Here is a 24,633-nt window from a genome sequence, read left to right as displayed (position 1 = left end):
ACAATCTTTCAGTTAAGTGAGAGCCTTATGGTCCGTATGAATAATCACCTTACGGTCCCATAGGTAACCCTTGAACTTCTTGAATCCCCACACGATAGCGAGACACTCTTTCTCAGAAATCGTGTAGTTTCGCTCACTTTTTGATAAAGTTCGACTCGCGAACGCTATCGTCCGGTGTTCCTTATCCTCTCCTTTACCAACTTCTTGGAACAGTTCTACCCCCACCCCGTAATTCGACGAATCCGTTCCCAGATGGAAGGGTAGCGATAAATCAGGATGAAATAGTATGTTAGACCTTAACAACTCGTCTTTTAATCTCTCCAAAGCGGCCTGACACCCGTCAGTCCACACAAACGGAACATTTTTGCGTAAGAGGTTATTCAAATTTTCATCATTAAACACTTGTCCTTTTACAAATTTACGGTAAAATCCTGTGAGCCCTAGAAAACTTTTTCTCTGTTTCCTAGACTTGGGTGGAGGACAATTCCTTATTGCCTCTAGTTTCTCTGGGTCTTTCGTAATACCTGCAGTGGTAATTACATGCCCTAAAAATTTCAGTTCCTGCTTCACAAATTCGCATTTCTATAGCTTTAGAGTCATTCCGCCACGGCGCAATGCTCTAAAAACTTCATCTAACAGGTCACAATGGTCATGCCAAGTGGCATTGGCCAACAATGGGTCGTCAACATATACAGTTAATCTTGAACTCAAAGCCGCCCTAGCACTTTATCTAGGGCCCTGATGAATACGGACACGAATATATTAAGTACAAACGGCAGTACTCTATACTGATAACACCTGCCCGCAAACAAGAAGGCGGTGTATGGCCTAGATTCTTCTTCGATCTCTATTTGCCAGTAACTAGCCGTCAGATCGAGGCTAGTCATGAACTTAACGTCATGAAAACGTTGCAAAGTCTCCTCCATACTCTCTGGTCTGTCTGTTTCACGTTGAACGACCCTATTCAACGTGCGTGCGTCAATCACAATACGCACACTTCCATCCCGTTTTCGTACATTAACCAAACCGTTATTGTATGGGCTCGTACTTCTTTCAATCACTCCCCATTCGATCATCTTATCTATCTCCCGTTGCACTGCTTCCTTTTTGGACAGCGGTATAGCATACGGTCTCACGAAGAATAGTTCGTGCGGAATTACATGCAACTTGCATTTATATCCTTCCACAAGTCCCGGTTTGTCTGAAAACACACTCTTATTCCTCATTATTACTTCATACAGGCCTCGTCTTTGTTCGTGCGTTACGTTTGACACACCGTCTACAATACTTTCCAATTCACTTTCCTTACTATTGTCAATGCCGAGATTCCTCACATTAAAGTTGTTCAAATTCATACCTACGTCAATAGCATCCGGCCAGTTAACAATGTGTATAGGCTGGTATTGCCTATGCACACCGTCTCCTGCCTCGTCAAAATTAACTACTATTGTTTTATCTTGTGACGTACATGTCAAAGTTTTGCTTTCGCAATTAATCACTGCCCGGTACTTTAATAGCCAATCTAACCCGATAATTACTTCCGTAGTCAAGTCTGGCACGACGACAAACTCTTGTTCAAATCGTGCCCCACATATCTCGAAGTTGACAAAAATCTGTTTTGTGACCGGTTTACTGGCCTTCCCAGTAGCACCGATAATTTTCACTCCTGTTACTGGCATAACTACGATGCCAGGTCTGCCTTTCAGTAACTCAAATATTTTCCCAGATACAGCACTCAATTCTGCACCGCTGTCAATCAACACGTTTAGTTGTAGGTCGTGCATATTAACAGACACTACTATCTGTCTACACTTGTCCTCGACTGTTTCTTTATTTTCCCACAGTAAATCCTCGTCTATATCCAGGTCATTCCAGAAAAAAACCATCCGGCTTTGATTCTAAATCCGGCTTATCTGGCGGCCTTTTCAGCCTCTGTTCACATACAGTTTTAATTTCGACACGTTTGTCCTGAGGCTTAGTCTGTAGCTTCGCCTCCAATACCGAAACCTTTTCCTGTAACTCGTCAACTAGTGAGTGTTGCTTTGCTATCAATTCACTAATTGTCACCTTCGTTGATTCCACTTTGGTCAGATTGATCTCATCGGCCAATCTACCTGGAGGAATGTGCCCAGTAGTATCTGCAATTACTTCCTCTGGATCTGCGCAACCCACAATGCTACCGTCCGAACGTATAACGTCAGCTCTTACCTTATACACGCTGTAATCTATGTACTTTTCTACCAATCGTGTCCGGCTATCACTAAAATTCTCGTACTCTTTCTCCTTAATACTTTCATAATGTTTAAACTGGAGGTTTGCGTCGGATGGGTCGGCTACTTCTACCACTATAACTTTCGGTAAAGTCTGCCGGTCAGGGCCAGAACTTTCTATCACTTCACAAACACTATCTTCCTGCGGGACGACACGCGGCAAATCCTGCACACGCTCCCCATAAACACTTCTCCCATACAGGCCCCTATAATCTCTTAGTTCGTCGTATAAGTGACCGAACTGCCTTAACCAGACCTCATCCCTCTCTGCATCCCCTCGCTCGATGACGGACGTGTTATCCGACATCTGACCTTCTCTCAACAACTGCGAATCATTCTTAAACTCAATCTCCATTTCCGCTGTGGGTGTTACAGCTGCCACTTTATAATCGATTTCCGGAACACTACTTAAATTGTTCTCACTGACAGTGAATGTATTTTCTACTGCCGTGTCTACAGCTGATCTACTACTCGTGGGCGCACTCCTTTCTCCTAACACTGGGACACTCTCCCGCCGTTGATTATTCCACACGGAATTTTCATAACGACGACACCTGGGTTTTCTCCTGTTATTGGGCCGCCAAAATTTCCCCACGCCCGGTCGGCCCTTCACCGGCGCGGCTAATGGTTTCCCTGTCTCGTCCCAGCAGATACGCTCCCCAGATGCTGCTGAGGCGGCTGATCACACCCTCTGGAGTTATTACTATTCTGTGAAGCCCGTATCACGTTAGTATGATACTGGTTTCCGTCATTCCTGTTATTATTTGCATTGTACCGATTGTTATTCGGCCCGAACCACTATTGTTATTGCTGCCAAGATTGCGGTACGCATTATTCCCATAGTTATCGTTGTTGTGGTACCCGTTATTGTTACCACGGCCTCTACCACTATCGCGATTATTGCGCCAATAGTCCTCGTCCTCAACTCTTTCCAGGAAATCGTTGATTGTCCTGTAATTGCTTCCTACGTATCGTTTTGTATCATCTGGAAGCTTCTTGTAGAGTTCCCAGACTATTTCGGATTCCGTGCGGCGATCACGCAAATATTCCAACTTGCGGATCCAGCCCTCACAAAACTCCTTCATCGAGCCGCGCGTATTCGCATCGAAAGGCCTCGATACGACAAATTCGCGCCAGACACTTTGCTGTTTTTGCTGTGACCAGTATTCAGCCAGAAACAAATTTTTAAATTCGTCAAAAGTCAGGTTCGTAATGTTGAGGTTTAAGCCCCAACGCTTGGCATCACCAGCCAACACATCAATAATCGCATTAATTTTTCTCTCATTAGTCCATGATCTGGGTAAAACTCTTTCACAATTCTTAATGAAATTCGTCGCGTGTATACCGCTTTTTTTCATGGGGTCGAACCGCTCCTCTTTCGTCAACAATTCCGAACTATGTGCATAGATTGGCACATAGCTCTGTTTTTCTTCAAGTTTCTTTTCTAATTCCGACACTCTCGTAATTAGTTGGCAAGTGGTTGTCGCAAGCGTTTCTACTTCCCTTATTTTCTCTTCACAGGTATTAGCCTGCTTCGTCACTTTGGTATCTACTTCGGATACTAAAGCCTTTAAAGTTTCCACCTTCTTTTGATCCTCTTTTTTCACTAATTGAATTTGTTCCATCACCTTATTCTCGATGATCGGAGCAACTGCTTCTCCTACACTTTTCTCGATTCTGCTAATTTCGGAATAAAAACGAGTATTTATGCTCGCAATTTCCGCCTGAATGCCTATCGTTTCCTGTTTAAGATTACCGATTTCGGTATTAATCACAACAATATCTTCTTTGATTTTATCAACTTTTGTGTTAACAACTCCAACATTGTTGTTAACAACGTTAATAGCTTTGTTCTGCTTGTCTAGCATCCGTTCAATTTTTTCAAACTGAGCTTCTTGCTTGGCAGCCTGAGCTTCTTGCTTGGCAGCCTGAGCTCCTTGCTTGGCAGCCTGATCTTCTTGCTTGGCCGATTGACTCTTGAGTTCGTTAATCAAAACATTCAATAAATCAGTTAAATTCCCAGAAACTACCGGTTTTATTTCCGTAGTGGCTTCCTCTTTAATTGTCCCCCCGTATTCGTCATCAAGGGATTCAGATTGGATTTTCACTTCCGATTCCGAAACATTTTCTAAAGTTTGGAATTCCATTTCTGCTCTTTGTTGCGTTTAGGCAGTCGCGTCTTTCATGCTAGCCACCTGCCCCTGATCAATGGTTACCGAGGTGCGCGTTTCCCACTTTTCGACCGATTGTTCCGTATCCAAGTCTACCAAATTTTGGCAATTGTTGCCTTCACTCATTTTAATAATTTTCAATATAAATGCCAAATCTCAAATCTAATTAGGATTCCTCACACTAATATCCTCGCTGACGTATCGACCATTTCATAACCAGTACTTTGTTACGAGATTTGCACAATGCAAAATTCGTGTCCAGAACAACCTCAAATTCGAAGATTGTCCTGTCACCAGGTCGCCACGTGTAACCCCCCCCCACCCGCTCACTTATCGACCTTAATGACAGTGAAAAATTAAAACGCGTGTACCTAATGGAAATTTGGGAAAAGCAATCGTCACCGAGGTTAATTTGTCGGTAAAGAGGGAGGAAAGGGTTACATCTAAATGAAAGGAAAAATGCTAATGAAACTGGTGGAAATTAATTTTGAAAAAGGGGTAAAGTTAATAAAGAAAGTAAATGTGCGGCCGTTACGTTAACAATCAACTAGCGGTAATTAGATATTTGAGATTTGGGGGAAATTATGGTCGCCAGTCCTAAGGACAATTACTATAGTAACTGAAAAAGAAAGATTATTACACATATAATTAGCACTAGAAGCGTGGCAACTGAAGGTTGACAAATGTAGTGTGAAAACTGAAAGTTTGTCAAAAGTAATAAATTTCGCTGCACCCTGACTTAATTTAGCAAAAGAATTAATAAATCCGGAAAATCGAAAGTTAATTTAGTGACTGAAGTTAATAGTGAGCTTTCTTTCTGAAGCACATCGAAATTCAGTAAAATACGGTTAGTCTTGGACTACCTCAACAATCATTTCAAAAGCTACTTGAATCTACACAATTTAGAAATAAGAGATTTAACTTTGAACTTGAATTAAATGATTCTGAACAATTAACAATAGTAAAATTTAGTACGTACCAAGCTGAGCTGCAGTCACAGGTAAGCTAAAATACGGTAACAAAACTCGCACTCTTAATTTGTGCTTGTGTAATCTAAATATTGTAGCCAGCTATGAATACTTTAACTGAACTTTGAAATTAAAGCAGCGAAATTGAATTATATTGTACTTTAATGCTGGCGTCTGAATTTCAACGACACTCGGGTTCATTTCGGAAAAGTAAGGGACCCTGCTTGGTAATGCGATTGGGACAATGAGCAACAAAGGTTCATGCTAAGTTGCTGTAATTTTGTGATGCAACAATTTTAAAAGTTTGAAAAGCTGAGGTCTGTCATACAGTTCTAAAACTTTACGTGCTTCCAGTCTTCCTTGTTGGTTGATTGAAGGTTTGAAGCCGTCGATCGAGGAGGTGGCGACAGTCACTCATTGTCGGCTGTCGCTGTTGCAGAAGCTGGATGTTGGCGCGCCTTCTTCTCGACACGGTCACCAGACGAAACGGGCTCTTGATGTGCGCCAGCTAATGCTTCCCGTCCGCGACACCATGTCAGAAACTATCATCGCAAGTCGAGCGCAATTACATGCTGCCAAACCCCGAAAGCGCGGCAACTCGCGGGAGCTTCACACAACACACCTGCTCCACTCGCTACTCCAGCCAGACTCGCTCTTTGCCCGCGCTCCATGCGACAGAGTTAACACTACCAAAGATCCTACACACTTTGATTCTTCACACGACCTATCGATGTAATCGTTCGATAGCAGTTTTCCCTAGGCAAGACCCAGCGTAAAAACACAAATAATATTTACGAAACAAACCAATTATACATCGACATAAATACATAAATATAAATATAAATATATATATATATATATATATATATATATATATATACATATACAAATAGTAAAACAATTACAATATACGTAGACACAGAAATGTTATATATTCAGGTAACAAAAATAAGGAAAACAAATTTATAGTACAATAGATGGAAATAGGAGGATACACATTTCTGGCGTTACAGTCAGTAAGTAGCAGCCATCTTGGATGTGCTCAAAATTATCGGAACTATCTTAATGTTGTGCTGTGCTAAAAATATTCGAGTATTTATCTTGATATTGACAATACTGGAACAACCCGGCACTAATGTTCTAAGTTTCTGGTTGTGCTGCACTCGTCAGAGAGCATGGTTTGATCCCTACACCCCACTTGGTGCCAGGCGCAATGGAGTCCCAAATTAAATATTTCGGTATCCACATCGTCTGTATTATATATCACAAATATGTAAGTACATACACAAGTTAGTTTGATGTCAAAAACACGTAAAAATGTTACTGGTGCAATTTACAGTATTTACATGTATAAATGTCAGCAAAAAAATATGTAAAACGTGAGATGGTAGCTGGAGGGGGACAAGTGTCTGTGGGGCTGATCCTCTCAGATGCTAGACATGTGGATTTGCTCCAAAGACTGCTTTATGTAGCATAATCTAGCTTAGTACTTTCCGGTATGAATGTAGAAATTACGAAAACTGTCAATTTTCTTATAGCAACAGGAGAGCATATGATGAAAATTGAGTCAAAGAGCATTCCTCAGGAAATAAAGTCCAGCAAATATAATTACAAAATAATTCAAAGCCTGCGCACTAACGAAAGGTACAAGTAGATGGAGTACGTAAGTGGAAATCTACGCCGGCCGCGGTGGTCTAGCGGTTCAGGCGCTCAGTCCTGAACCGCGCGACTGCTACGGTCGCAGGTTCGAATCCTGCCTCGGGCATGGATGTGTGTGATGTCCTTAGGTTAGTTAGGTTTAAGTAGTTCTAAGTTCTAGGGGACTGATGACCACAGAAGTTAAGTCCCATAGTGCTCAGAGCCATTTGAACCATTTTTTGGAAATCTACATACCGAATAACGACGCACCACCGAACAACGACGCACGACGAAGGGTTTAAACGAGTGGAACGGAAATCGTAGTTGCGATAGAAATGGAAATGAGCGTATGGCATCGTTGGTCGGGAGGCCCCTACTCGGGGAAGTTCGGTCGCCAAGTGCAGGTCTTATTTCATTCGACGCCACATTGGACGACTTGCACGCCGGTAATGAGGATGAAATGATGATGACAACACAATACCCATTCCCTGAGCCGAGAAAATCTCCAAGCCTCCCGGAAATGGAACTCGGGCTCGCTTGCATAGGAGGCGAGCACGTTACCTCTCAGCTAATCAGGCGGACGGTAGATGAGATATATATGTAAGACAAACAAACGATCACAGTCAGAGAAAACTTGGATGATTTATTCAACACAAAGTGCTTCAGAAATTGAGCAACTCAGTAATGCGTTGGTCCACCTCAGGCCTTTATGCAAGCAGTTACTCGACGTGGCTTTGATTGTCGGATTGAATGGATGTCTTCCTGGGAGATATCGCGCCAAATTATCTCCAATTGGCACGTTAGAATATGAAAATCTCGAATGGTTGGTGGACTCTGACCATAATGCTCCCAACATTCCCAAATGAGGAGAGACTTCGCTAGTCAACGTAGGGTTTGGCAACCACAAAGACTAGCAGTAGAAATTCTAGCTGTGTGCTGAAATAAACTGAGAGCTAAAGAAACTGGTACACCTGCCTCATCTCGTGTAGGGCCCCCGCGAGCACGCAGAAGGGCCAAAACACGACTTTGCGTGGACTCGACTAATGTCTGAAGTAGTGCTGGAGGTAACTGACACCATGAATCCTGCGGGGCTGTCCATAAGTACTTCAGATTAAGATGTTAGCTTTTGGTCAGTACATTGAAAGGCATCCTAGAGATGCTCAATATCGTTCATCTCTGGGGTGTTTGGTGGACAGCTGAAGTGTTTCAACTCAAAAGAATGTTCCTAGAGCCACTCTGTAGCAATTATGGACATACGGGATGTCTTCAGAATGAGATTTTCACTCTGCAGCGGAGTGTGCGCTGATATGAAACTCCCTGGCAGATTAAAACTGTGTGGCGGACCGAGACTCAAACTCGGGACCTTTACCTTTCGCGGGCAAGTGCTCTACCATCTGTGCTACCCAAACACGACTCACGCCCCGTCCTCACAGCTTCACTTCCACCGGTACCTTGTCTCCTGCCTTCCAAACTTTACAGAAACTCTCCTGCGAACCTTGCAGAAGAAAGGATATTGCGGGGACATGGCTTAGCCGCAGCCTGGGGGGGTGTTTCCAGAATGAGATTTTCACACTGTAGCGGAGAGTGCGCTGATATGAAACTTCCTGGCAGATGTGAAGCTGTGAGGACGGGGTGTGAGTCATGCTTGGGTAGCTCAGATGGTAGAGCACTTGCCTGCGGAAGGCAAAGGTCCTGAGTTCGAATCTCAGTCCGTCACACAGTTTTAATCTGCCAGGAAGTTTCATACAGGGTGTTGCTTTGTCGTGCTGGAACTCTCACTGTCCGTCGGAATGCGCTATGGACATGAATGGATACAGATGATAAGACAGGATGCTTACGTACGTGTCACATGTCAGTGTCGTCTTTAGAAGTGTAGTTGGTTCCATATCACTCCAGTTACACACTCCACACCATTAGAGAGCCTCCACCAGCTTGAACAGTCCCCCATTGACATGTAGGGTCCATGGATTCATGAGGTTGTCTCCATACCGTACAAGTCCATTCCGTCGATGCAACTTGTAACGAGCCTTGTCCGACCAGGCCACATGTTTCCAGTCATCAACAGTCCAATGCCGGTGTTGATGCGCCCAGTCGAGGCGTAAAGCTTTGTGCCATGCAGCCATCAAGGGTACCCGAGTGGGCCTTCGTCTCGATGATATTTCATTGAGTTATTCGCACGCTGACACTTTTCGATGTACCATCATTGAAATCTGCAGCAATTTGCGGAAGGGTTACACTTCTGTCACTTGAACGATTCTCTTCAGTCGTCGTTGGTCCCGTTGTTGTAGGATCTTTTTCCAGCCGCAGTGGTGTTTGAGATTTGGTGTTTTACCGTATTCCTGATATTCATGCCACACTCGTGAAATGGTCGTACGGGAAAATTCCCGCTTCATCGCTACTGTGCCCAATCGCTCCTGTGGCGACTATAATACCACATTCACACTCACTTAAATCTTGAGAACTTGCCATTGTAGCAGCAGTAACTGATCTATCAGCTGCGTCAATAGGATACAACCCCAGAATGGGTTCACACGAAGGGCGTACAATATTCTCGACGCACCTGTGTGCTGTAAGGGTGATGCAGATGATAACCAAAGCGGTCCTGCTTTAAAAAGAAATGACTACCCAGACCCCAACATTTATGACTGTCGGGTCGTATGACGAGCGACAGTCAAGTTTGTATCCCACCGCTGTTCGAGGCGTCCCCAGTCACATGTCTGGCCTGGAATCTCATTGACTGTAGTAGAATTTTGATCAGTGATGAGTCCCGCCTCGAATTAAATCCCGATGACCAGCGGTGTCTGGAGACGCCCCAGAGAGTGGTGGGATATCAACCTGACTCTCGCCCACACTACGGCCTGAAAACGAGGACTGGTGGTCTGTGGAGCCATTCCTTTTCATAACAGGACACCTTTGCTGATCATCCGCGACACCCTTACAGCACAGAGGTACGTCGACGATATTCTACACCCTTTCTGTTGCCGTTCATCGTAAGCAATCGTGGGCTTACATTTCAGCAAGATAATGATACCCGCCCCACAAACATACCAAGAGTTTTCTACTGCTTGTCTTTGTGCTTGACTGGCAAGATCACCGAATTTCCCTCCAATTGCGAATGTTTGGAGCAATATGGGCAAGGCCCTCCAGCCAACTCAGGATTTTGACAGTCTCCTTCAGCTGAACATTCATAAACTCTATCAGTCAATAGAATAGTTTCTTGCATAAGGGCCTGAGGTGGATTTGATTTGCTCGATTTGTGAAGATCTTCCTCTTGAACCAATTTTTCTGCTATTGTAATGATTTTATTTGTCGGTACACGGCCATTCGGATAATCCCTCCACGGTGAGTGTTCTTTTTGTATTAGAGTGTATTAGGCGAACGTATTTCTGTTATATAATACACTGAGTCAGTGGAATAATCACAGACTGGAAAAGAAATGAGAACGATTGAAGTGGAAACAGACGGGACAGACGAAATATATTGACCTGGCAGTTAGTCATGATAGTTCGATCAGAATGAAGGGGATGGGTTGTTGGAGGTTTCTTCTTGTAAAAGTCCTATTGTGAGTGCAAATAATCAATAATTTCTGTAGCTGTTGTCATAAAGAAATTTCTTGATAATGCTACGAAGACTGTTTATAGATAATTTTTCATCGTTCCCGAGGGTGATTAGAAGATACGTAATCTTAAGAGGGGTAGGACTTGGAGCAGGAGAGGCACCACAGGACATTTTAATTTCCACTGTCTATACTTTTACAAGTAAATTCATAAAACTTTGTCAGCATGACCAGGAAGGATTCAGTATTCACACTCGTAGCGGTGGAATTTCAAAAACATAACAAAATAATTTTTTTACATGTGAAATTTCATCATTTTTTCACTCACTATTGGCTGCATTTGTTGCTATAAGTACACTTTTCTTCATAAGTAAGTGAAACTGTTTGATAAATTTCGCAAAGCATACAAACCATACTTACAGGTGTCTGAAACTCTAGAATCTATTTAATTTATGAAACATGAATGAGCTGTTACGTTTTAAACTTTATGTTTAGAAAAAAATTTAACTTTGTAGTTAATTATCTCAATTTTTACCACAGTTTTTAATAGATTTGGAAAATTCTAGAGTTTCATACACCTGTAACTATGGTTCGTATGCTGTGCAAAAGAATCTCTCTATCTTATGAAGAAATGTGTACCTATAGCAACAAATGCTGCCATTATTAAGTGAAAAAAATGATGAAATTTCACACGTAAAAAAAATTACTTCCCTATGGTTTTGAACTTCCACTGCTATGAGTGTGAATTCAGAATCCTTCCTGGCCATGGTGACAAAGTTTTATGAACTTATTTGTAAAAGTATAGACAGTAGAATATAAATTGTCCTGTGGTGCCTCTCCTGCTCCAAATCGGCCCGTTTGACGTTCAAATGGCTCTGAGCACTATGGGACTTAACATCGATGGTAATCAGCCCCCTAGAACTTAGAACTACTTAAAGTTAACTAACCTAAGGACATCACACACATCCATGCCCGAGGCAGGATTCGAACCTGAGACCGTAGCAGTCGCGCGGCTCCGGACTGAGCGCCTAGAACCGGTAGACGACCGCGGCCGGCCCGTTTGACATCCTACCCCCCTTAAGGGATACTATGATAATGTAGTTTCTGCAGCCGCTAACGATTCCTACACCTCACGCTGCCCCTTCTCCCCATAGTGCTCGCCCGTCCCGCAGCTGCCTGTTCCTGCTCACCCCTGTGGATGGGGTTGGCCGTAATTCGTTCCGAAAACAAAAGTACCGCCGCAGAGCTCCACAGGAGTCCTTTTTTTGCTCACCGTTAGAAATTCCGCGCGGCGAGAGAACTCCGCCAATTTTAATGAACCAAGTACGCCAGAGCGGAAAGGAACGCTACAGCAGCGGTGGGGTGGTGAGGTGGGAGAGCTTCTGGCAGCGGCCCGTCTCTAAGGTAGAAGGTAAGTAGCAAATGGCGGGAGAGAAACCTGCCCACAGTCTCACGGCAGTCAGCTCGTCGTTTTCCGCTTGATCAAAAACCATTCCTTCAGCGTCTGATACGTGAGCGCGAATACTGCGCTGCATTTCTGACGAGGCTGTAAGACGCGAAACAGTAGGAACGCTTCTCCATTGGCAGACTGAGAAATTACCCTTGAGTGAATTCTGTTTGAAATCTGTCTCATTTAATGTTGCTGATTTACCAGCCGAAATTTCTTTTACAAGTTAGCAAATGAAAGCTACACATCACTGCAACATACAACTTACATCCGCAGTCATTAATACACTGCAGAGCCGAAGAAACTGGTACACCTGCCTAATATCGTAAAGGGCCCAGCGACCACGCAGAAGTGCCGCAACCCGACGTGGCATGGACTTAACTAATGACTGAAGTCTGCTGGAAGGAACTGACACAATGAGTCCTGCTGGCTGTCCATCCGTAAAGGTACGAGAGTTAGTGATCTCTTCTGAGCAGCACATTGTAAGGCATCCCAGATATGCCCAATAATGTTCATGTCTGGTGAGTTTGGTAGCCAGCGGAAGTGTTTATACTCAGAAGAGTGTTCCTGGAGCCATTTTGTAGCAGTACTGGACGCGTGGGGTGTCGCATTGTCCTGATGGAATTGTCCAAGCCCGTCGGAATGCGCAATGGACATGAATGGATGCAGGTGACCAGAAAGGATGCTTATATACGTGTCACGTGTCAAGAGTCGTATCTAAACGTGTGTGGGCTCCCACATCACTCCAACTGCAAATGCCCCACATCATTAGAGAGTCTCCACAAGCTTCAACACTCCCCTGCTGACACATGGGGTCCATGGATTCATGAGGTAATCGGTAAAATAACCAACTAACTAATCTTAAACGTAGTTCGATGTTAAAATGCATGTTAATGTTTAGGTTGAGTTTAATGTCTAACATAGGTTTAACGTTCGTTTGCATGTTTGTTTGGTTAGTTGTTTTGTTTGTTAGATGGTTGTTTTACTGTCGTTTAGAAGTTAATGGATCGTGTTAGAGCTTCAATTTTTGTTGTCCATTTTTTGTTGTCTTGTTCCATATTTTTGTCCATTTCCATTTACTTCCATTTCATTGACCTTTGCCCCAAGTTTACTTCATTTAGTTTCGTTTCGAATTTATTATTTTAGCGATCGATTTTTCCGATCGCTGCAGTGCGTGTTGCCAATAACTACCCCATTATTTTTTATTAAAGTAGTTGAATTTTCGTGGAAGGACCGAATAGGAGATGTCCTTTTATTAAGGAAAGTCATTATGGAATTCCAGAGATTAAAATATTAATTGTTAGAGATCTTATACAAGCAAAATAAAAATTAAAATTAAATCCTTCTTCCATAAATTCCACCACCAATCTACTCTTTTACTTCTTCGTGTGGAAATGGTTCATTGTAATATTTATCGCTGTCTTTTTCGCTTTCTTCGCTAGAATTCGAATCGTTTTCTCTCAAATAACATTTCATTTGTTTATTGCTTTAAGAATCTTTTTATGTATTAGATCCTACTACCTTTATTTAAATCTTTTAATTCTACAAAACCATCCTTTTCCTTGTCGTAAACTGTAATATTTGCACAACCATTTTTAAGTAAGACTACATCCAAACATTCTCTCTGGTATTCTGCGTCTAACAAAGTATTTAATTTTTCTCACGTACCTTGGTATGCATTTTATTCTTAAAAAATAGATTTACATTTTTAGCGTTTCTGTTTTCTTCCATTTATTACTACATATTTTTAATATACATAATGTTAATTTAAATAAATACATAAACTAATTATTTCTAAATGTATTGTGCCTTGCGAACCCATGCATTAGTTTACGGAAGTAAGGAAATTAAAGAAAGAGATTGGTATCCACTATTGCTTATTTATTGGGCGTATAATGTTTAGCATATCTATTTTGCAGAGGATGGAAATTTAATTCGTCCTTGTTACATTTTTGAAGATTATTATATTAGAAAATATACAGTAAGTTGAGTAGGACTTAATTACGAATGTCCACTGTTAATGTTCGATTTCTCAAAAAGAATAATATAATTATTCAAGAGAAATTCGAAACAGTTAAAATAGATGTATAAAAATATACAATGAGTTAGGAATAATATGCACATAAAACTTAAATGAAAACACAAGTCTTTCATTGCTCTTATTTGATGTTTTTTTAACTTTATTGAGTTTAATTTTTATTTCTTAATTTAGATCTAAAATTTTATTTCTAATTTCTTCTTCCATCCAATAATTAGAGCTATAACAATCTGGTATATTTTGGAATTTAAAAATGTATCTGTCTTTTACACAATAATTTTCGATTTTAATGTTGGAAATAATTTGTTCTAATCCTCCTTCTAGATTTTCTAGTCGCTTACAGATTTTATTTTTATGTTTCCTAAAATTTGAGCCTTTTTTTGTTTTGAATTATTTCTTGATCTTCTTCTTTATAAACTACCTGTTATTCTAAAATTGCATGTGTTTTTAGATAAGGTATTCTGGAGAAAGAATTTCCATTATAAGTAGATAAACCACTTGTTTTTATTTCTAAAAATGGTTCTTCTTTAGGATAGTAAAAAAATTTCAATTTTTTTTCAAAGATTATTGTATGGAATAAAAATAAGTCCCCTTTATAAGAATAACTTTATTATCCTTAAGTTCTACAAATTTATTTTTATTGGGACTTTTAACAATATACATAGGTTTTTCACCAGCTTGCTCATTCAATATACAAACATATTGAATCTTATTTTTATAGTTTACCACAAAATCTTAAATTTTATAAACTCCACTTATGGGAAAATCTATAGATTGCCATTTAAAATAATATTTTATCTCTCCTTCTGTTCCTCTTATTTTTTCCTTCTTCATAAAAAGATTGTATTTTATCCAAATATTCTAGTTTTCTTTCTTGTATACCTTAATTTTATGGATCTTTTTATCCTTCTTTAGTGGATTATAAATGTACTGTATTAATTGGTTCGAAGTCTGTAATGGGATACGGATAAAGTTTTGTGAGGTTATTTCTTCTATTTCTATATGCAGATGGAATAATATTATTTATTTTTATTAGTCCCATTTCTTCAATATTTATTTCTTTTGGTATTACAGAAAACAAGCTTTTGGATTTAGAAAAATTTGTATCACCAGATTTTATAAAGCATGTTTGTTTTACAGGAATTACATTCTCCCTCTCTTCTAAAATATCCATGCAATTAATAGGCAACAAGTTAAAAGTAAATGCAGATTAAACAAATTCAACAAACTTTGGTCTTCCTTCTTTGTTATCTGCTTTAATTTTTTTGTATTCCAATTAGTTTTTCTTTTGTATTTTTGTTACCCCAATAAACATATTGCAAGAGATTGTTTTAAATAAGACATCAATTGTTTTGTAGGGTACATGTAAATTTTTGACATATTTTAGCCAGTTGAACTCAATGAAATGGGACTTTATCGAAATATTTACTGTTGTTTGCTATTAATTCTAAGCCATCTATTACTCCATCGAATTCTTGTTCTTTTTTGAAATCTGGATTACTATAATTGTAAAGTGTTGCTTCCAGTCTTGTAATTCCATTTTCTGTAGCTAAATCAGAAGCAAATGTTTCCTTTAATTTACTGTCTGGACAACTTCATAAATTTCTAATGTGGTTACCAAGTTGTTTATTAACTCCTGGACTCGATAATTGGCCAATAAATTTATTACATATTTTTACTGTAGAATTGTAGCTTATCAAAGTTAACAGACTTCCACAACAGAATTATTATTGTTAATTACTACATTGAATTCTATTTTATATTCTTCTTGTTTTAGATATTTAACATTGTTTGTTAAATATTCGCACATTTCCTCATTATTAAAAATTTCTGCAAAATCTTGTATTATGTCTATATCAAATGAATAATAGTGTTCCTATTTAAGTTATTCTGAAACTTCTGGTAACTCCCATAAAAGTTTTGTTAGGAACATAATCAGGATTTTTACATTTTTGTTCTATGACTTTCATATGTTTTGTAATAATTTGCTTCGTACCTTTAATTGTTTGTGTATTGGAATCTAATAAATAAGGACTTTTTAATTAAATCCATGCCTTGCCAAATTAAATTTACAAAATCTAGATCTTCAAATACACACATCAAAAAAAGTCTTCAAACAACTCTTTTCCGACAGTTCTGGAACGTGTACTGAAAATTGGAATACAGATCAACATAACATCATTTCCGCCCTTTTTATTGCTCATGAAAACAACACATTGCATGTGGTACCACCATACAGCGAGTCTTTGAGAGGTGGTGGTCCAGATTGCTGTTCACCGGTACCTCTAATAACCAGTAATACGTCCTCTTCCATTGATGCATGCCTGTATTCGTCGTGGCATACTAACACACGTTCATCAAGGCACTGTTGGTCCAGATTGTCCCACCCCTCAACGGCATAGATCTTTCAGAGTGGTTGGTGGATAACATCGTCCATAAACAGCCCTTTTAAGTCTATTCAAGGTATGTTCAATAGGGTTCATGTCTGGAGAACGTGCTGTCCACTCTAGTCGAGCCATGTCGTTAGCCCGAAGGAAGTTATTCACCAGATGTGCATTATGGGGGCGCAAATTGTTGTCCATGAAGTCGAATGCCTCACCAATATGCTGCCGATATCGTTGCACTATCGGTCGGAGGATGGCATTCACGTATTGTACAGCCGTTACGGCACCTTCCATGACCACCAGCGTAGTACGTCGGCCCCACATCAAAACAGTACGAAACGTCCACATTGTTGCACTCACTGGACAGTGTGTCTCAGGCGGTCAGCCTGAACGGGTTGCCTCCAAACATGTCTCCGATAATTGTCTAGTTGAAGGAATATGCGACACTCATCGATGAAGAGAACGTCATGCCAATCCTGAGCGGTCCATTTGGCATGTTGTTGGGCCCATCTGTACCACGCTGCGTGGTGTCGTGGTTCCAAAGATGGACCCCGCCAGTGACGTTGGGAGTGAAGTTGCGCATCATGCAGCCTATTGCACATAGTCTGAGTCTTAACACGAAGTCCTGTGACTGCACGAAAAGCACTATTCAACATGGTGGCGTTGCTGTCAGGGCTCCTCCGAGCCATAATTCCTAGGTTGCTGTCATCCACTGCAGTAGTAGCCGTTGGGCAGCCTGAGCGATGCATATCATCGACAGTCCCTGTCTCTCTGTATCTCCTCCATGTCCGAACAATATCGGTTTGGTTCACTCCGAGACGCCTGGACACTTCCGTTGTTGAGAGTCCTTCCTGGCACAAAGTAAGAATGCGGAAGCGATCGAACCGCGTTTTTGACCGTCTAGGCTTGGTTGAACTGCAGACAACACGAGCCCTGTACCTCCTTCAAGGCAGAATGACTGGAACTAATCGGCTGTCGGACCCCCTCCGTCTAATAGGCACTGTTCATGCATTTTTGTTTACATCATTGGGCGGGTTTAGTTCCATCTCTGAGCAGCCAGGGGACTGTGCATGTGATACAATACCCGCAGTCGAGGTCCATCTTCCGGAGTTCTTTGAACCACGGTGATGCAAAACTTTTTTCGATGTGTGTACTATTAAAACCGCCACATGCTTCTTTTTTTACCTGGAATTTTCAGTTTTTCATTTCTTCCACGCAATCTATAAAGTCTGTTATTTTATATACCGTAATATTATTGCAGAATGGTTCTTTAAATGGTTTATCTTCTTATAATTTTTCTTCTTCTTTTGTGTAAATAATATTTCCCACATTTGTAATTATTAAATTCTCTGTGAGTAACCATAACCCAAATTTTTCGTTGGTTGGTTTTACCTTATATCCAAAAAGTTCTCTTATAGAATATTTCGTTTTGTTTGTAGAGGAAGTATTATTTTCGACTCCAATTTCAAGAGGAAAATATTGATTACTTTTGCAAGAAAGTAGTTAAAAGTAGGGATAAAAATTGTTAATAAAAGACATCAAATTTAATAGTTTGCAAAAATTAGTTTAAACTGGATAGCTGAAGGCAAAATGAAGTGATTTTTTTACCTATATGAATTGCTTAGAATTTGTTCAGACCACTAATACTCTTGTAATTGGCTATTGTCGTTCACCGCTCGAGCCCGTCAAAAAGAAGAAAATGCCATCAGTCATCAGCAGCTCTTCCATCTACTCCTGAAGCTGATGACAAAATTGAGCCGAAAGAAAATGATGATGGGTGGATGGCGAAGCAAGAAAAGTCGCAGAACAACAGCGACATTCAGTAAAATTAAAGCTTTGCGTTTTTGGATCATGATTTTTTTTATTTTCTTTAAATGGATTAACTTTGAATTATTTAATGTTAACGAATCATTCGTGTTTTTATTTTCTTATGCTTACCTTTTAAAACATTGATCTTTAAATTTATTTTCTTAGGTTCACCATTTATAAAATATCTATCAAAACTATTTTCTTACTTTCACACACACACACACACACACACACACACACACACACGCATATATATATATAATTTATTTTTTCTCATTAACCTTTTGTAAAATATAGTGAATTTTGACTTGAAAATATATATTATAGTAGAAGTCTTTTGTGTGTTCTGGCTAAACTTATCAGTGAACTAGCGAACGAATTTGTGAGGGAGCTAGTGAGCCAAAGTGAGCCAGAACATTCAAAAGACTTCTACTCCTAAAAATAACACAAGAACGGATGATGAAATAGTGGGTGAATTCCTCTTCCACGACATTACTGTCATCCTGAAGCTTGTCAGTCCAAGGATACTCACGCAGCGTGTTCTCTTGACCGACCCATTTACGAATCTTTGGAGCCCATTGCCTATAATAACTTACGTCAAGCAAAGAAACGAAAAAGGAGCCAGGAATCTCCACGAGTATTAATCCCAATAATATATGGCATACAACAGACAGCCTCCCCCCATGAACCATATACCTTGCCGTCGGTGGGGAAGCTTGTGTGCCTCAGCGATACAGATAGCCGCACCGTAGGTAAAACCACAACGGAGGGGTATCTGTTGAGAGGCCAGACGAACGTGTGGTTCCTGAAAAGGGGCAGCAGCCTTTTCAGTAGTTGCAGGGGCAATAGTCTGGATGATTGACAGACCTGGCCTTGTAACTCTAAGCAAACCGGCCTTGCTGTGTTGTTAATGCAAACGGCTGAAAGCAAGGGGAAACTACAGCTGTAATTTTTCCCAAGGGCATACAGCTTCACTGTATTCATGGAGAGCTGCATCAAACCAGTATCTCGACTGACGACCACAACAACAGACAGTAATAGTGAAACAATTATATCCGGTCGAGCACAGTTGTTTCCTTTTAATTCACAATTTTATTAGTGTTGGGTACGTCTTGAACACAACGTTATAACAGAGTGAAATCAGGCCCCGTGCCGCGCGAGTTAGCCGTGCGGTCTGAGGTGTCTTGTCAATGTTCGCGTGGCTCCCCCCGTCGGAGGTTCGAGTCCTCCCTCAGGCATGGGTGTGTGTGTCGTCCTTAGCATAAGTTAGTTTAAGTTAGATTAAGTAGTGGTAAGCCTAGGGACCGATGACGTTAGCAGATTGGTCCCATAGTCCTTACCACAAACACACCAGCACATGATAGAAAAGCATTTAGGTTAACATTAAAACCAGTTAATCACTGGAAAAGAAATCATGTGTGTAATTCCAGTACTCAGTTCGGAATACCTACCATTTGGGATCTGAGTTCTCCCAATTGATCTGTCCTCTCAAACACCCTGACTAATAATCTCAAATTTCCACCTGTTTTATCTTTCTCCAAGGCCTTGCAGTTATTACAGAAGTGTTTTAAGTATGGCTGAGTATTCGGCTTCATGCACCGTACATTTATCTTAGATTAAAACTATATGCCATACCGGATTTCAAATCCACACACTTCATTTTCATGACCTGTAGGAAGAAAACATGGCAAGTTGAAATTATGTTGACAGTCTGGCTTTCCCGAAAGTCTGAATTCGAAAGGAAATTATTACAAACTTTTTACCGTTTGTGGTTATATGAGTCCCGCAACACTTCACTTGATGGAAATCTGGAAGGGAGTAGTATTTTGCCCTGCCCCGATATCTCAATGTTACCAATATGAAGATGTCACTTTCATCACAATACCGCATTCTGATGGAAACCCCCTCCCAACCCCCCCAAAACACCCCTTAAAGTGCAACAGCAATGTCCCTGGTTCCACTAATATTTACAGTTCGTTGTACTGCACGTTTCATAGATTCTTCAGACACAACCGTCAAGGCATCTAAAAGTATTTTTACATACTTGCTGAACCTAGTGGGAGGAGGATGGTCCATCAAACCACAACACGTTTGAGCAGCCTTTTTTTCCTTTTCCTTTTGCAAACATTGGATACACTAATTTCAAATTCACATCATATTAATTATTCACAATGTTCGACGTCATTTTAGAGGCAGATTTATTGCAGAATCTACACAGAACAACTAATTTTTGACACTAAACACTTCCTGCTACTTTATTGTTCAGTTATTTCCAGACAACGTACACCATCACATTGTTTACATTTCGTCACGTCCTCTATCAAAGAAGATAAGATACTCACATCAACAACAACAAATGCCCTACAAACAGCATCATTGTTAACACAAAAAATTTCATTCACCAGCAGGCATGCCATGTGGTAGTTTCTTCCTTAAAGAAATGATGCATACATTACTTCCAACAGTGTGGCTTGCTTTGTTTGTGAACTGTTTAGCAAGGAATTTCCTTTCGTTGAGTTTCTTGATGAGTGGCATAGTTCGTATTTATTGCACGCTAAATGATATGAACTTCCACAAATATATGTATCTCTTGGGCAACAAACATTCAGTAAAACGTGAACAATCAGTAAACAATCAGTAAAAAAGTAAATACTAGCAAAGACAGTCATTTACAGGCACTATAAACTTGCACTGTTACCAACATATACAATGCATCATACGTATAATCGCTGGAAACAGGAAGTTCACAATTCTTTTCGAAATAATACTGGTTTCTCTAACATAAATAATGAGTGCGTGGCATCATACATGACTGCAACTTTAAAATTTGGTATATATAGGTAATTTCTAACCCTATAATGTATATATCAATGCAATCTGCTGAAAACTAAATTTGGAACCAAAACGTTCTTATTTGCAGTAGATTAATTATCAGTTATATTATGGTAGACAGTTCTAACTACAGCACTTGATTTGATCTGTTCAACAATGAAGACACAACAAGTTTCGAGATTTGGATGTAAATAGCAATCAATACAAGTTCCCTTACAGATATAATTCAGACGTCATGTTATACTGTCGATTCCGTACTAAAAATTTCAGACGGCAAGGTATAAGTGTAGTCGAGCTGATACTTTTTCTGTAACTGAAGTCAACGTAATTCCATTCATACAAAAATTACAGTGATTCTAAACTGATTCATGTGACTGTTACAAAATATTATGTGTTAGAGAAAGCGGCCATTTAGAGGCTATTAACGGGGCACAGAGTGGATGATGACAGGTGTTGCCTTCGGCCGTCCGTTGCACGCATATACAAATACGGCCTCAGAGGCAGTGACACGTTCTTTCGCACGCAGCTACCAATCGGTCCGCGTCAGTCAAACACCAGCTTACGCGCTGCCTCGGCTCACGTCATAGCCACGCTGCATCTAAACGCATGTTTACGGCACAAATAGGACGTGAACTCGCGAAGACTGTACAGCGTCCTGGATCGCTTAGATTTCTGCGTTTGTGTGCCGCCAGTAATGTCAACAAAACCGCGTGGCAAGCGGTGAGATTCTTTTCTACTTTTAACTTTGACTATCAGAAGTCAGGGTGAAAGACCCAGTATTTGGAAGTTACCGTAGATGTCGCCTCTGAACTGTTCATAGTGCTGTTCATGCTCGAGACATTATTATTATTATTATTATCAGGAACATTACAGTGTTTTGCGTGGGATATTTTCTTAACAACGTAATTGAATCAGTTGGTACTTTGAACTTCTATTTATAAGTACAGTTCCTGATCCCGCTTAGAAAACAGAGAGTAGAAACATTTCTTTCTGTGAGCAATAGAAGAATGTGGACTAGCAGACTGGGCAATATGGTCTGTATGTTCTCCATCGCTTTCTGGCTGACCACAAAAATTGTTTTCAGGCTCTCGTAAACAGCCGGCACCGCCGCCCCACGATCACAATTATTACATTTCTGAACAGTAGTTCGCAAACATGTGCTTCTCTGTGCTGATGGATAAAGAAAATACTTATTTCAGCACTTTTGTATTGATAGCATGTTTTATAAACGTGACAACTCCATCTTTTTCCCATAATTTTACAAGTATCAAAGAGTTGTCAGTTGTAAGTTTGCCCCCGATCTATTCTACAGGCTACCGGTCTCAGTGATATAATACGTCACCTTCACGCTCTCTGTTCTAGATATTTTCTAGACAATTTTTCGAAGACGAAATATATGCACATCACGTATGAAAAGTAACCAGTTTTCGCACTAGCTTATGTACGCACAGCTTCTAAAATACAAGAATAGATGCACCTAAGTTTCATTATTATTGGTTCATCATAAATATAAGACCAGCTTATAACCACTTACATTAAGATTTCCTATCACAGTGGTTATATGTCAGACAGACATTTGACATCAATTTCATCCCAAGTACTAAGATTTTCCAAAAATGTTAACCACTTTTTAACGGTGAACTCCCTATGGTTTCTGTTAAAAGGTCTGCTAACATGTCCTTATCCCTCTTATTCAGGTGCAGCCCATGAGCAGAAGGACATATGCATCTGCTTATCTTCCTATAACAATCAATAAATGTTTCCACACTGTTTTCATTCATTGTTTAATACATTTAGGCCACGTTTTGCTTAGTGCTTTCATGTAGGTTACGATTTACTTAATTGAATTTATGCCACGTTCTTTGTGCCTTGAACCACTGGGTTATTCGTCCCCTTATTCACGTTGTTAACACAAGTAAATGTTTCCAAAGTGCCTTCATTCATTATGTAAACATAATATGAGTAATATTCTTACTTATTAGAGGTTCGTTACGGTATGATGAAGTGGAATTATGTGACTTTTGTTTATGCATTGGACCATGTATGTTTTGTAACATGTATGTGTGTGAAATACTGTATATACTGTTTCGCATGCTTTCCTGTTGTAACCTCACAACAAGTTAAATTCTGTAACCTCGGAATAAAAAAATGTGACTAACCTCTCAATAAAATTGTGACTCATATATAACCTTTCAATAATTAACTGACTGTGAACCAAAACTGGTAAATCTGGACATCAGTAATGCTTCGTCATGACCCTGAAAAATAATTCTGAATAAATAGAAAATTCTTACCTCAATGAAGTCGCTGGATAACGCATATATATATCTGCTCCTCTAAGAAATTTTACTGGCGCAGCTCAGTGCAGTGCTGCCCACTAGATTTGTCATGTATAAAGGAAAGAGCTGATTTCTCTTTACGATAATTTGGATGGCAATGGATATGAGAAATTACTAAAATCTTTAAATTCAGATGAATGATTGTCAAAAGTTATATTTATAAGAAAGATTATTATTAAACGTTTTTTTAAAAAAACATTTACATGTGACTTGATATAACAATAGTACCAAATCACTTGTTACAAATTACATATGCGTGCGGCTACAATTACTGATTTTTGGTTTTACATTATACTACATTGCTCAGGCACCACCATCGCTCTACACCACCGGCCCAACCGCCTGACTGGGAGCCACTACCACTACTGCTGCTGCCTACACTGCTCTCTGGTCTGAGATTCTACTGTAGCATAGATATCGCAGGCAGTGCGGTATGCATTCCATCGAAGTTACATCTGTTCGAGTGCACTAGCAATAAATTCCTTAGTCATGGACCTCTTACATAACCCTCCACTGGGGGTAAAAATTTGGCAGCGATGGTGTGTCAATTGGACTTGCCATGAGCAATAATTTTTTCTATAATCTATTTAGATTACTAAGTCTACAGTCACAGAGTATGTACATGTAAATAACATTATTCATAAATAATACAAGAACGGAACATATAAACAAATGTCATAAAGGGCAGACGCACTGTATAAGTCTTTAGCGTTTTACAAGAACTGAACACATTGAGATATGAAATAAAGTACACACACATTGTACAAGTCTTTAGCATTTTTACAAGAATGAAACATATTAATAAATGAAATTAAGTGCATATGCACTGTACAAGTGTTTAGCATTTTACAAGAAATAAACACATTGAGAAATGAAATAAAGTACACATGCACTGTATAAGTCTGAAGAGTTTTACAAGAACTGAACACATTGAGAAATGAAATAAAGTGCAAATGCACTTTATTAGTCTTTAGCATTTTACAAGAATTTAACACATTGAGAAATGAAATAAAGTGCACACGTACTGTAAAAGTCTTTAGCATTTGTACAAGAACTAGGAAAGGAATGGGAAGGATAGCATCATGGTTGTAGCACAGTGGGTTGCACATAGCTGCACTAAACGTCTATACCTTTCCACACAAGCACAACACCAAGTGAGACATCTGAAGTTCTCTTCCCTG

Source organism: Schistocerca cancellata, chromosome 6 (assembly GCF_023864275.1).
Source record: "Schistocerca cancellata isolate TAMUIC-IGC-003103 chromosome 6, iqSchCanc2.1, whole genome shotgun sequence".
Taxonomy (NCBI): Eukaryota; Metazoa; Arthropoda; class Insecta; order Orthoptera; family Acrididae; genus Schistocerca; species Schistocerca cancellata.
The sequence above is the reverse complement of the archived record's forward strand: the minus strand, read 5'-3'. Positions refer to the sequence as shown.